Source organism: Odocoileus virginianus, unplaced genomic scaffold (genome assembly GCF_023699985.2).
Source record: "Odocoileus virginianus isolate 20LAN1187 ecotype Illinois unplaced genomic scaffold, Ovbor_1.2 Unplaced_Scaffold_43, whole genome shotgun sequence".
Classification (NCBI taxonomy): domain Eukaryota; kingdom Metazoa; phylum Chordata; class Mammalia; order Artiodactyla; family Cervidae; genus Odocoileus; species Odocoileus virginianus.
The window spans coordinates 31,193-44,034 of record NW_027224305.1 but is presented as its reverse complement, the minus strand read 5'-3'; positions in this window follow the sequence as shown (position 1 = coordinate 44,034).

The following is a 12,842-nucleotide window of genomic DNA, read 5'->3' as shown; positions in this document are numbered from 1 at the left end:
CAGGTCCTGGCGCGTGTCCCACACTTCTTGCTCCTGTGGTGCTTGGCCATCTGATGGGACACCTCTGATGCTCCTTCCAGCAACATTTAGTGACAGCCCCCGGGTGGTTTCTTGGCAAGTTTCACAGGCACCTGAGCAAGTTCAGCAGTTTTCCTTTGCCAGCTTCCTACAAACTGTGCTAGAGCCCTGGGACCTGTTCTTCTGCTTGTTAGTCTTTTTCTCTGGCACCTCGGGAAACTTCCCCATCCAGCAGGCTACAGTCACACTCCCCAGTGAAGCCTGAGTCACCACTGTGATAGGAGAAGAGAGTACATATTATAGTGTGTTACTTTCCATGAAACTCTGGCACAGTCCTAAAGATAAGTGTCTCCCTACAAATGCTATTCTTGTGTTCTTTAGAGTTCTTTCTAGTGTTCTTTAGCATTAAATAATGCTCTGCTATTTGTTAATAATTCTTTATGTTAAACTTTCCTTTTTCAACTTGCCATGATTTTTCTCCTGATTGCCCCTATTTGGATAGTATGAGTCTATCAAGTGCATGAGAGGAAAGGCATTAGCTGCAGAAAGATCAGCAGTCACATGTCAGGAAGCACCATTCCACTTTTAAGGAACTTCAGCATGTGGTGATGATACACGTGGGTGTGGATGAGGTTAGGAGCACAGTCGGAGAAATGAGACTGTGTCACTTAAACCTGGGGAGCCCATCTGGGCCAAGAAGAGATTTTTCATGCTGCTACATAGTTTTATTTCAGAAGTATTTTTCCAGGTACTAATATCTAAAATAATACACTTGCTATTTAAAAATTAACTTATACAGAGTAGGTAATGAGAATTCCCTTTAAAAAAATTCTACAGCTAGTTGATAACTGATGACAACTCTGTATCTGAGAGGTAAATTCAGTGTCAGTCTCCAGAGAGACAATGCCCCATGGTGGTCAAATAAGGAACATGGAATTGCTTTCTGTAAGGGGTTTGCGCTCTGCTTCTCTTGTGAAGCCAGGTACTATGTTACCCAGAGCACAGTAATACACAGCTGAGTCTTCCTCCTGAGCTGAGGGTTTTTTCAGATGGAAGGATGCCTCAGCCTGGTTGAGGTCAGCGGTGAAACCCTGGATGCTCTCTCTTGAGGAGTGTTTCAGGAGTAACTGGAGGCGCTGTCTGGGGTACTGGACATACCAGAAGAGCCAAGGACTCCCAGAATATGAATAGCTGCACTTCACCTGCACTGGGTCCCCTTTAGACACAGAGATGTGGCTCTCAGGCTGAGTCACTGTCTGGGCTCTTGTTCCTCCTGTAACACAAATTCTGGGTCAGGGATTGACTTGCAAACAGAGGAGAATATTTCATTAAGCCAATTCTAAGTCAGAAGACCATAGTAAGATAAATAAAAAGAGACCTTACTCACCAAGTGTGAATATCATCACAAGCACTGAGATGAGGGCGCACTTCATGTCTGAGCTCTGAGGAAGCCGGAGGCTCCTTTCTACAGGATTTTCCTGGAAACAATTCAGCCACACGGACACCCTGACAGAGCAGTGAGGGGGTTTACAGGGCAAGCAAAGTAAAAGCTCATCCTCAAAGGGCTGGTGGCTTTCTGGCTTTCTATCAAGTTCAAGTTGTGTAGCATCTCCCGCTAGAGGCCAAATATGACACTGCAGGTAATCTCAGGCTTCAGGAAGACCAGTTCTGAAACCAAATGGAATTTCCTCCAGTTAGTAAGACAAAATGTAATGCTATGTTAAGTAAAGATGCTTGTTGCCAGAAAGATCCAGACATCGATGGAACATAATAGAAAGTCCAAACATACAAATTATGAAAATTTAGTTATTAAAAAAAAAGGATAAGATGGTATATTCAATAAAACATGCCCTCAAAAATGGAGAGTCGTCTAGAGATTAACAAATAAATTTGGACGCCTACCTTAGCATCTGTTATTAAATAAATTCTAAATATAGATAATTAATATTTTTAAGTAATAGCTATTTTTTGATAAATTTAGGATGGTCATGAATTTTCTAATCATGAAAGTCAGAAAGCATATAGGAAGATATTAGCAGATCAGACTTCACAGAAATTTAAGCTTCTGTATAGGTTTGTTAATGAAATGCTTAAGCATTACCATACCGAGTTATTTTCCATTCATCATCATTGATTCTGACCTTCCTCACACCAGGAATGGACCCTTAGAATTTTAGATCTACAATCTTTTTTTAAATAGTTCATTAAGAAAGTAACAATCATTTGAACTAAAAAGAAGGCAATTCTAGAAGAGAAATTAAAAACGTTCCTGATCCCCTGTGTTTACCCAAGGAGCTTTCTGTTAAAGCCAGCCAACGCTGTGCCAACAGAGCTCAAGCGAGTTCTTCCATTGGGGCTCATAATAAATCTGGGGTCAGTAGCGAGGAACTCCAGGATGAAGAGCAGAAAGCTATAGGTCATGAAGAAAGCTTTGCATGCAGAGATCAGTAGACCTCTAAGGAAGCTAGTTCTTTTGAGAAAGTCTTTTCTCTAGCCCCCAAATAGCTGAGAAGGAAGTAGCAGATTGAGTTCCATCTGTCCTAAATGGAGAGGAGTACAACAAGATCAGAGAGCAAAGACATGTCTTTCTAGTTTTTCAGCAAGATACTAGCATTGCTGTTGAGACCAGTGCCCTACTGCCTAAGACATTGCTGATCACAGGTACAAACGTATCTAGACTTTTCACTCTCATGGCATTGCCTCCACTTAAAGTGCCCCAGCAACCAGACAGGTCAGAAAGGAGTAAAGAAAGGGAAAGGATACTTCAGAGAAAAATAAGGGCTTCGTCTGGGGGAAAATAAAGTCTGAAAAAGTGATCAGGGTCAGTAACCCAATTTCTCTAGCCAAAAATCAGGACACAAAGTTTTCAGTGATTGAGAATTCATTTACAAGGAAGCTCTCACAAAGAAGGAATATCTCACTGAATGCATTGCCTATTTATTGAAGCCTCTTCAAGGAATAAATACAATTAAATAAAATTAGGAGAATTATGTAAACCTCAGACACAATTATCATGAAACAATACAGTGTCTCCAACACAATTTTGATTGATGGAAGAGAAACAGGACATGTACATGATGACCACCTGACCTCAATTCCACCGCCCTTCTGCTCCTATCCAGCACTTTCCCCACTCACCTTGCAAGTTCATCTGACTGATTCTGCTCTGTGACTATGAAGTAGGGTCTACAATTCAAGTAACTGTCTCCTATTTCTTTCTCCCCAATCTCTCTTTTCTCTTCTCTCTTTTCTGTGCACTACTTCTCTTCTGTTTCATCTTCTCATCTCCTTTTTTCTTTGCTTTTATTTTCTTTTTTGTATCTGAAAGAAATGAAGGTGTAATAGAGGGTAGAAATCATTGGAATAATTATGAAATGACAGCAAGGCTCATATTTTAGAATTTTTAGTCATGAATATCCAAACTCTAGATAGGTAATGTATGTCTTTTCTTCTTGAACTTTTAGTTTTACCATGGCCTTAATCTGATGCTCAGTTCTGTTGGGGAATCATTTCTTTACACCACTCAGAGCAACAGATCTTCCTCACAGATGAATATATGGAGAAGCCCCAGTTCCCCCTCTGACTAGTTCAGATGTTTTCCTAACTGCCAGAAACCTTCACTCAAATGTTCACCAAGATTCATCTCAAACCTTGAGAAAAAATTTGGTCATTTGGAGTAGCTTAGAGTGCCCCCTAGTAGTCTAAAATTGTTGGGGGGGGGGTCAACTAGCTCATCAGCAGCCACCAGCCCTCCGTTCTCTCCTGAGGATCATCTAGAAATTATCAGGAACAAAAGAACTGTCGGCTTGGGTGGGGATTTTTTAAGTAAACTTATTCCTTCTTCAAAATGTCAGTTAATGGAAACTACTATCTTAAACTATTTTGTCAAATTGCATCTTCAAAGTTGAATGTGATTTTTCCAATCTATTTCAAAAGATGTCCACAACAAATTATCAAAGGTTTTCTATGAGTGAGATCTTGTTCTAAGTCTTTAAAACTTAAAAACTGAATTCAGCTTTGTCTACTTACAAGATGTTGCAGTATAATAGGAAAGACCTATAATAGGACATGTGTGTGTGTGTGTGTGTGTGTGTGTGTGTGTGTGTGTGTGTTCTTGTAGAAAGTGGCGCATGAGATAGTACAAAATGAATCCAGAAATAAGGGGACATTTCTTATAACAGAAAACAGTCAGACAAAAATTAATGAGAATAAAATCGCTTTGTTTTATTTTTTTCCTGGAAATGATAGAAAGGAATGTTATCAGAGGTTAAGTAGAGATATTAGATCAGGAGTAGACTAAAGACTAGAGACATTTTCTAGATGAAAATAAAAGACTAGGAGATGGACAGACAGGTGCAAGTAATGTGGGAGATATGAGGTAAAGTGTTCTATTCTGTTGTGTATTTCAAAATTTTAAAGGACACATGAATATATATATATATATTTTTCATTTATTTTTATTAGTTGGAGGCTAATTACTTTACAATATTGTAGTGGTTTTTCCCATACATTGACATGAATCAGCCATGGATTTACATGTGTTCCCCATGCTCATCCCCCCCACCCACCTCTCTCCACTATCCCATCCCTCTGGGTCTTCCTAGTGCACCAGCACCGAGCACTTATCTCATGCATCCAACCTGGGCTGGTGATCTGTTTCACACTTGATAATATATATGTTTCAATGCTATTCTCTCAGATCATCCCACCCTCGCCTTTCCCCAAAGAGTCCAAAAGTCTGTTCTATACTTTTGTGTCTCTTTTTCTGTCCTGCATATAGGGTTATCATTACCATCTTTTAAAATTCCATATATATGTGTTAGTATACTGTATTGGTCTTTATCTTTCTGGCTTACTTCACTCTGTATGATGGGGTCCAGTTCCATCCATCTCATTAGAACTGATTCAAATGAATTCTTTTTAATGGCTGAGTAATATTCCATTGTATATATGTACCACAGCTTTCTTATCCATTCATCTGCTGATGGACATCTAGGTTGCTTCCATGTCCTGGCTATTATAAACAGTGCTGTGATGAACATTGGGGTACACGTGTCTCTTTCAGATCTGGTTTCCTCGGTGTGTATGCCCAGGAGTGGGATTGCTGGGTCATATGGCAGTTCTATTTCCAGTTTTTTAAGGGATCTGCACGCTGTTCTCCATAGTGGCTGTACTAGTTTGCATTCCCACCAACAGTGTAAGAGGGTCCCTTTTTCTCCACATCCTCTCCAGCATTTATTGCCTGTAGACTTTTGGATAGCAGCCATTCTGACTGGCGTGTAGTGGTACCTCATTGTGGTTTTGATTGTGATCTGCATTTCTCTGATAATGAGTGATGTTGAGCATCTTTTCATGTGTTTGTTAGCCATCTGTATGTCTTCTTTGGAGAAATGTCTATTTAGTTATTTGGCCCATTTTTTGATTGGGTCATTTCTTTTTCTGGAATTGAGCTGCAGGAGTTGCTTGTATATTTTTGAGATTAATCCTTTGTCCATTGCTTGGTTTACTATTATTTTCTCCCATTCTGAAGGCTGTCTTTTCACATTGCTTATAGTTTCCTTTGCTGTGCAAAAGATTTTAAGTTTAATTAGGTCCTATTTGTTTACTATCTTACTCAAACTCTTCCAGAAAATTGCAGAAGAAGGTAAACTTCCAAACTCATTCTATGAGGCCACCATCACCCTAATACCAAAACCAGACAAAGATGCCACAAAAAAAGAAAACTACAGGCCAATATCACTGATGAACATAGATGCAAAAATCCTTAACAAAATTCTAGCAAATAGAATCCAACAACATATTAAAAAGATCATACATCATGACCAAGTGGGCTTTATCCCAGGAATGCAAGGATTCTTTAATATCTGCAAATCAATCAATGTAATACAACACATTAACAAATTGAAAGATAAAAACCATTTGATTATCTCAATAGATGCAGAAAAAGCCTTTGACAAAATTCAACATCCATTTATGATTAAAAACTCTCCAGAAAGCAGGAATAGAAGGGACATACCTTGACATAATAAAAGCTATATATGACAAACCCACAGCAAACATTATCCTCAATGGTGAAAAATTGAAAGCATTTCCCCTAAAGTCAGAAACAAGACAAGTGTGCCCACTCTCACCACTACTATTCAACATAGTTTTGGAAGTGTTGGCCACAGCAATCAGAGCAGAAAAAGAAATAAAAGGAATCCAGATAGGAAAAGAAGAAGTGAAACTCTCACTGTTTGCAGATGACATGATCCTCTACATAGAAAACCCTAAAGACTCACCAGAAAATTACTAGAGCTACTCAGTGAATATAGTAAAGTTGCAGGATATAAAATTAACACACAGATATCCCTGACATTCCTATACACTAACAATGAGAAAACAGAAAGAGAAATTAAGGAAACAATACCATTCACCATTGCAACAAAAAGAATAAAATACTTAGGAGTATATCTACCTAAAGAAACAAAAGACCTATATATAGAAAACTATAAAACACTGGTGAAAGAAATCAAAGAGGACACAAATAGATGGAGAAATACACCATGTTCATGGATTGAAAGAATCAATATTGTGAAAATGAGTATACTACCCAAAGCAATCTATAGATTCAATGCAATTCCTATCAAGCTATCAACGGTATTTTCCACAGAACTAGAACAAGTAATTTCACAATTTGTATGAAAATACAAAAAACCTTGAATAGCCAAAGCAATCTTGAGAAGGAAGAATGGAACTGGATGAGTATATTATTAACTTATCTCTCCTCTCTATATGTAATATTATACAGTTTGCAACTTGAGATATGGAACTCAGTTATAATCCTGATGCTAACACCCTGCTTCACAATAATTAATACCCTATATACGAAGCTTCAAATTTCAAACTTTCAAAAATGCAAACATGCATTTTCATGTCCAGTCATGTAAGTTAGTTCACATATCTGGTGTAATTTTCAAGGCACTATAGTTTTATTTTATTTTCTTCAGTTTTGTATTTGTCTTTTATGTATTATTTGTGTGATAAGCCTATTACAGTACAGTAGTATATAACCGATTGTGTTAGTTGGACAAAGCTAACTTTGTTAGACTTACAAACAAATTGGAGTTGTGTACACGCTCTCAGAATGGAACTCACTTGTATGTAGGGGGCTTAATGTAGAAAAGATTTGTAATACAGCTTTGGAACTCATTTTCTGAGAAACACTTTGCATTTCTTTTTTCCAACTATTATTACCCTCAAGTGCTACAATAAATGTTTCAAACATGTCTCCTGAGCAGAGGCCAGAATGAAGTGAAAAAGTAAGCTAGGTGGCTACCTGGAGGAAAAGCATTCAGGTCCAGGAAAAAGAGCTGCAGAAACCCCAGGGCAGGAAAGCAGCTGTCAGGTCAGAGCAGCATCAAATGTGGTGAAGGTGGAGAGAGTGAGGAGGAGACAGTGACTGATGCAGATAGGGGCAGGGAACCAGATGGAGCAGTCTTACAGGTTGTAGTAAGAATCTGCTTTTCATCTCAGTGAGATGAAAAACCACTGCAGAGTTGTGAGCACAGAAGCCACTTGATCTGAATTGTGTTCTCAGAAGCTCACTCCACTGGGTGGAGACCAGACTGAAGAGGGCAAGAAGGAAAGAAGAGAGATCACGGAGGGTTATTATTGCCACCCCCAGGCAAGAGATGAGAGTGACTTGGATCAGGTAAGAGCAGAGTCGGGAGTGAAAAGTGATCAATTCTGGGTCTGATTTGAAGAAAGAGCTAATTGACTTTCCTAACAGATCAAATGGCAATATGAGAAAAATTGAGGAGATAAGGGCACCTTCAAGGTTTCTGACCAAGGTGATTAGAGAATTTCAGAGACACAGCTGCCTTTTGCCTAAATGAGGATGAGTTCATAAAAAGCAGGTGGCAGGTCTGGAGGGTGAAGTAGCTGGAGCGGTGGAAATCAGATCACCTGGAGATATACCAAGAAGAAGATACCCAAATGGGAATCAGATAGATCATTTAATATACAAGTTCAGAAATCAGAGGAGCCATGTGGATTTCAGATATAAGCTAAGCTAAGTCACTTCAGTTGTGTCCGACTCTGTGCGACCCCATAGACGGCAGCCCACCAGGCTCCCCTGTCCCTGGGATTCTCCAGGCAAGAATATTGGAGTGGGTTGCCATTTCCTTCTCCAATGCATGAAAGTGAAAAGTGAAAGTGAAGTCGCTCAGTCGTGTCCGACTCTTAGCGACCCTGTGGACTGCAGCCTACCAGGCTCCTCCGTCCATGGGATTTTCTAGGCAAGAGTACTGGAGTGGCGTGCCATTGCCTTCTCCAGGATTTCAGGTATAAATGCTGATATTTGAATAGTTTTTAGAGCCAAGAGACTGGATACAATTAGCTGGAAAAAAATGCTGGTAGAAAGTAAAGAGTTCTAAGAATAAATTCTTGAGGCATTCCAATGTTTAGAGATCAGGGGGATGAAGTAAAAATCCTCAAAGGAGACTGAGAAGGAGCAACTGATAACAGAAAGTGAATCAAGAAAGTGCTGTCTCTAAATCTAAATAAAGAGTTTCAAGAAGGTAGTGTTCTATAATCTCAAATGTCATCATTATTTGCTATGAAATTCATATGTTGAAACTCTAATCCCCCAATGTCACTGCATTTGAAGGTGGGGTCTTTGAGAGGAAATTAGAGTGGAGCCCTTACTGTGGGATTTGTGCCTTTATAAGAGATGCAAGACAGGCTGTTTCTCTCTCTACTCTGTACGTGAAGATACAGTGAGAGGTGAGCAGTCTGTAAACCAGAGAAGAGATCTCACCAGCAACTCACCATGCTGGCACCCTGACCTCAGACTTCCAGCCTCCAGAATGGTGAGAAACAAATAAACCCATGTTGTTTATAATCCACCTGCTCTATTGTACTTTGGTCCAAACAAAGACGCTGCTTCAAATAGTTAAAAATACTAGTTGGAACAATAAATGCATGTAAACACAAATATAAATAGGCAAATTTTCCTATTAAGATATGGAGACAATCTGATAGTCAAATCTTGCTTAGGAGACATAAAAATAATGCAATGAAGTGACAGAAATGTCAAAAGTCTGTGATTGGGCTCCCTGCTGGGCTCAGGTGGTTCAGCAAGCATCACATTCAAAAAAAAGAAGAATGGATATGACTGTCATAGCAGGTAGGGATGGGGAGAGATTATTCCTTAGTTTGGTGCTAAAAGGGGAAGAGTAAATTACATCAGAGACTTTTATTTAACATCAGAATGGAACATGTAACATTAATTATTTAATCAATGCAAATTAATAAAAAAACAACAATTTTCTTTATCAGCCAGAAAGTCTAAATATGACTCAGTCTCAGGTGAACAACGTCGATATTTGTTAAAACCATGAAAAAAAATGACTTGGGCACCACATGTTTATGTGCAGAAAGGGAGAGTCCCATTCCAATTGTTGATGGTCAGAACAGACAGGTATACTGTGCCAAATGAAGGGGACCTCACACTAAGGAGAATGTCAACAGAGGAGTATCTGCAGAGAAACCTGAGCTACATTCTAGCAGTAAAGAAAATATAGCACACAAATAAATGATTCTGGAAAGAACTGTGAGAAAAAGAAGAGTACACTTACATAAACCCAATAAAGCTGGAAGGAGTGAAACCAGGAGAGCAGTAATGAGAAGAACTTCTGTAGGTACAGAGGACACGGCAGTAAATTGACACAGACACTCAACATAGCAAAGCAATCAGCATCCCATGCAGATAGGAGAGAGGGTCTGTTCAAGGAACACTCCTTCTGTGGTCTAATAATAAGATGCAACTCCAGAAGGAAAAGACTTCCCTACCCAACTTATTTTAGCATAGAGAACACTGAAATCTAGTGTTGAAAATATTAAGCAGAGAAATCTCAGCTGAAATGAAAGTCTGGTCAGTGGGGGTCCTTTTGACAAGGTCAAATCAACTTCCTTCTTTCTGAGCACTCCGTTAACTTGTACCAGTTTGAAATCAGTTCTCCCTTGTACTTCTATTTACTTCTTGATCCTGTTGATAGATATTCTTTCACATGTAAGACCAAATAAAAGGGTCAGTTTGAAATTTTATATGATTCAAAATATCTGATCAAATATATGTACTCTCCTCCTTTCTCACCAAACTTCCCACTGGAATGAAATTTACAAGTATAAACAGGATGATACTAAAACCATAATGTGAAAATAATAAAAAGATGAAAAATATCAACAATTCCCATAAGACAAAAAGTAGATGTGAGCATTCTGTTGGGTGAGACAGAGAGGAAGAAAGCACAGCCCAGAATGAACTATGAGAAGATTTTATTGGATATGCCAGTGAAGGAACTTAGTCCTTAGGAACCTATAGAGATTCTGGACTGAGAAAGCATAAGTGTGATGGAGGGCAGGAGGGACAGCACGTGGGGACCAACTGAAGGTCAATATGTGGAATAGTTATACTAGTCTCCCTGCTACTGGACTTACATGTGAGAAGCATAGTAGGCTAGCCTGTATGTGGGCACCTGATGTTCACTCAAGTTGAAATAAAGCACCTGGAATGCTATTTTTTCCTGTGAGTACTTAACAGTGCTAAGCCACCTTCAAACTGCTATTAGGTGGACAGGAGAGGAAGAAACAAGTTAATAACCAGTTCCCTGCTCATTCATCCTAAAAAGAAGCATGCCAAGTAACATGGTAAGTCCACATGGCCAGACTACTGGCCAAGAATCCCATTCAGGAAGAAACTCTGCGGAGAACAGGGACACAATGACATAAGTCCATCCCACTACCCAGTTCTTCATTCTTAAATATAAACCAAGAACAAAGTAACACTAGCCATTAATAAGTACAGATGGCATCTCTTTCCACATCTTGATGCACCAAGTCATCAACTGTGAATATGAGAGTTCTTATACCTGGAACCAAAGTGGTGGCAGAATGTTGTGTTTTATGGTCTCATATGGAAATGTGTATTTGGAGAATGACCAAAGGATCTAAGAGAATAATATAATGGTTCCTTGGTCACTACTTTAAAAAAATCTGAAGTCTTAGCTTTGAATAATAGTTATTTATATTTTTTTAGTTTTTCTCTCTTACATTCTTTACTCTAACTTATTTTAATTTTTCCAGATTGGTAAGAAATAGAAAGGGCTTCCTGGTGGCTCAAATGGTAAAGAATCCACCTGCAATTTGGGAGACCTGGGTTCAATCCCTGGATTGGGAAGATCCCCTGGAGAAGGGAATGGCTACCCACTCCAGTATTCTTGCCTGGAGAATTCCATGGGCAGAGGAGCCTGGCAGGCTACAGTTCATGGGGTCACAAAGAGTCAGACACAACTGAGCAGCTAACACTTTCACTTTTCACTTTTCCCAATTAACAAGAAGATTCTGGCCTGGAGAATTCCATGGGCTGTATAGTCCATGAGGTCGCAAAGAGTTGGACATGACTGAGTGACTCACTTTCACTTTCAAGACATAGAGAAAGAAATTAACTCTTTAAATACACTGATTTTCAAGTCTACCATTTATTGAATGCACCTATATGACAAGAGAGTTCCATGCTAGTAGTAGGCACTGTTGGTGCTCAACCTAGACCCCCTTTTCCAGGCCAGTGGACCCAATTCCTAGCTGCTGCAAGCATTGGCTATGCTTGGCTCATAGCTGCCCTCTTTCCCAGAAAACTGATCTACACCAATAAACATCACCTTTCTCCAGTAGAGTATACCCATGCTCCAATGAGTGCCTTATTCTAAGATCAGGTGTATGACCCCCTTGACTCAAGGTGGGAGGGACCAATTCTGTGGGGCATTTCATGCTCCAGAGACCCCAGTGAAGTCAGGCTGGATCAAGAGTTCAGCTTAGCCACATTCATCTTTACCCTCTTCCCCTCCCCACTTAACTTGCTTTTCTCAAAATAAGATGGGTGTCAGAAATCCCAACTTTGGCGTTGTTAAGGAAGTCAACCTTAGACAATATGCTACCTCACATAATCATAAACCTATCCTGAAATATATATATGAGTATAGCCTGAAATCAAGTCACTCATTAGCAACAAAAGATAATCAGACCAGCACCACAAACCAGGTTCTTTCCTGTGGCACCAGAAGACACACAAGTGGAAAGAGAATTCAAGTATCTTGAGCTCAACACATTTCATGCTCTTTCTCACTGCCTTTCAAGTGCTTTTTCCATGATTTGGAAATATTTCTGAGTCATAAGTTTCCAGACTGAGAATTTGAAGCAAATTCGATTAGATTACATCCTTTGCATGCTAAGTTGCTTCAGTTGTGTCTGATTCTGTGCAACCCCATGGGTTGTAGCCTTTTATACTTTTACACCTTCTCGTCAGTGACTATGTGAACAAAACTGAGTAAAAATCTTAACTAGTCATTCCTACATTTTCATGCTCTTTGGACTAAACAATCTCATGTCTAACAGACCACTACTCCAGCTTTACGATGACTGTGACTCCTAATTTTTTCCCTGGATCTATTTGTTGTTGTTCAGTCACTCAGCTATGTCTGACTCTTTGCAACCCCATGGACTATAGCATACCAGACTTCCCTTCCTTCACCATCTCCTGGATCTTGCACAAATTCATGTCTATTGAGTCATGATGTCATCTGACCATCTCGTCTTCTGTCATCCCTTTCTCCCCTGCCTTCAATCTTTCCCAGCATCAGGATCTTCCAATGAGTCAACTCTTTGCATCAGGTGACCAAAGTGTTGAAGCTTCAGCATCAGTCCTTCCAATAAATATTCAGGGTTAATTTCCTTTAGGATTGACTGGTTTAATCTCTTTGCAGTCCAAGGGACTCTCAAGAGTC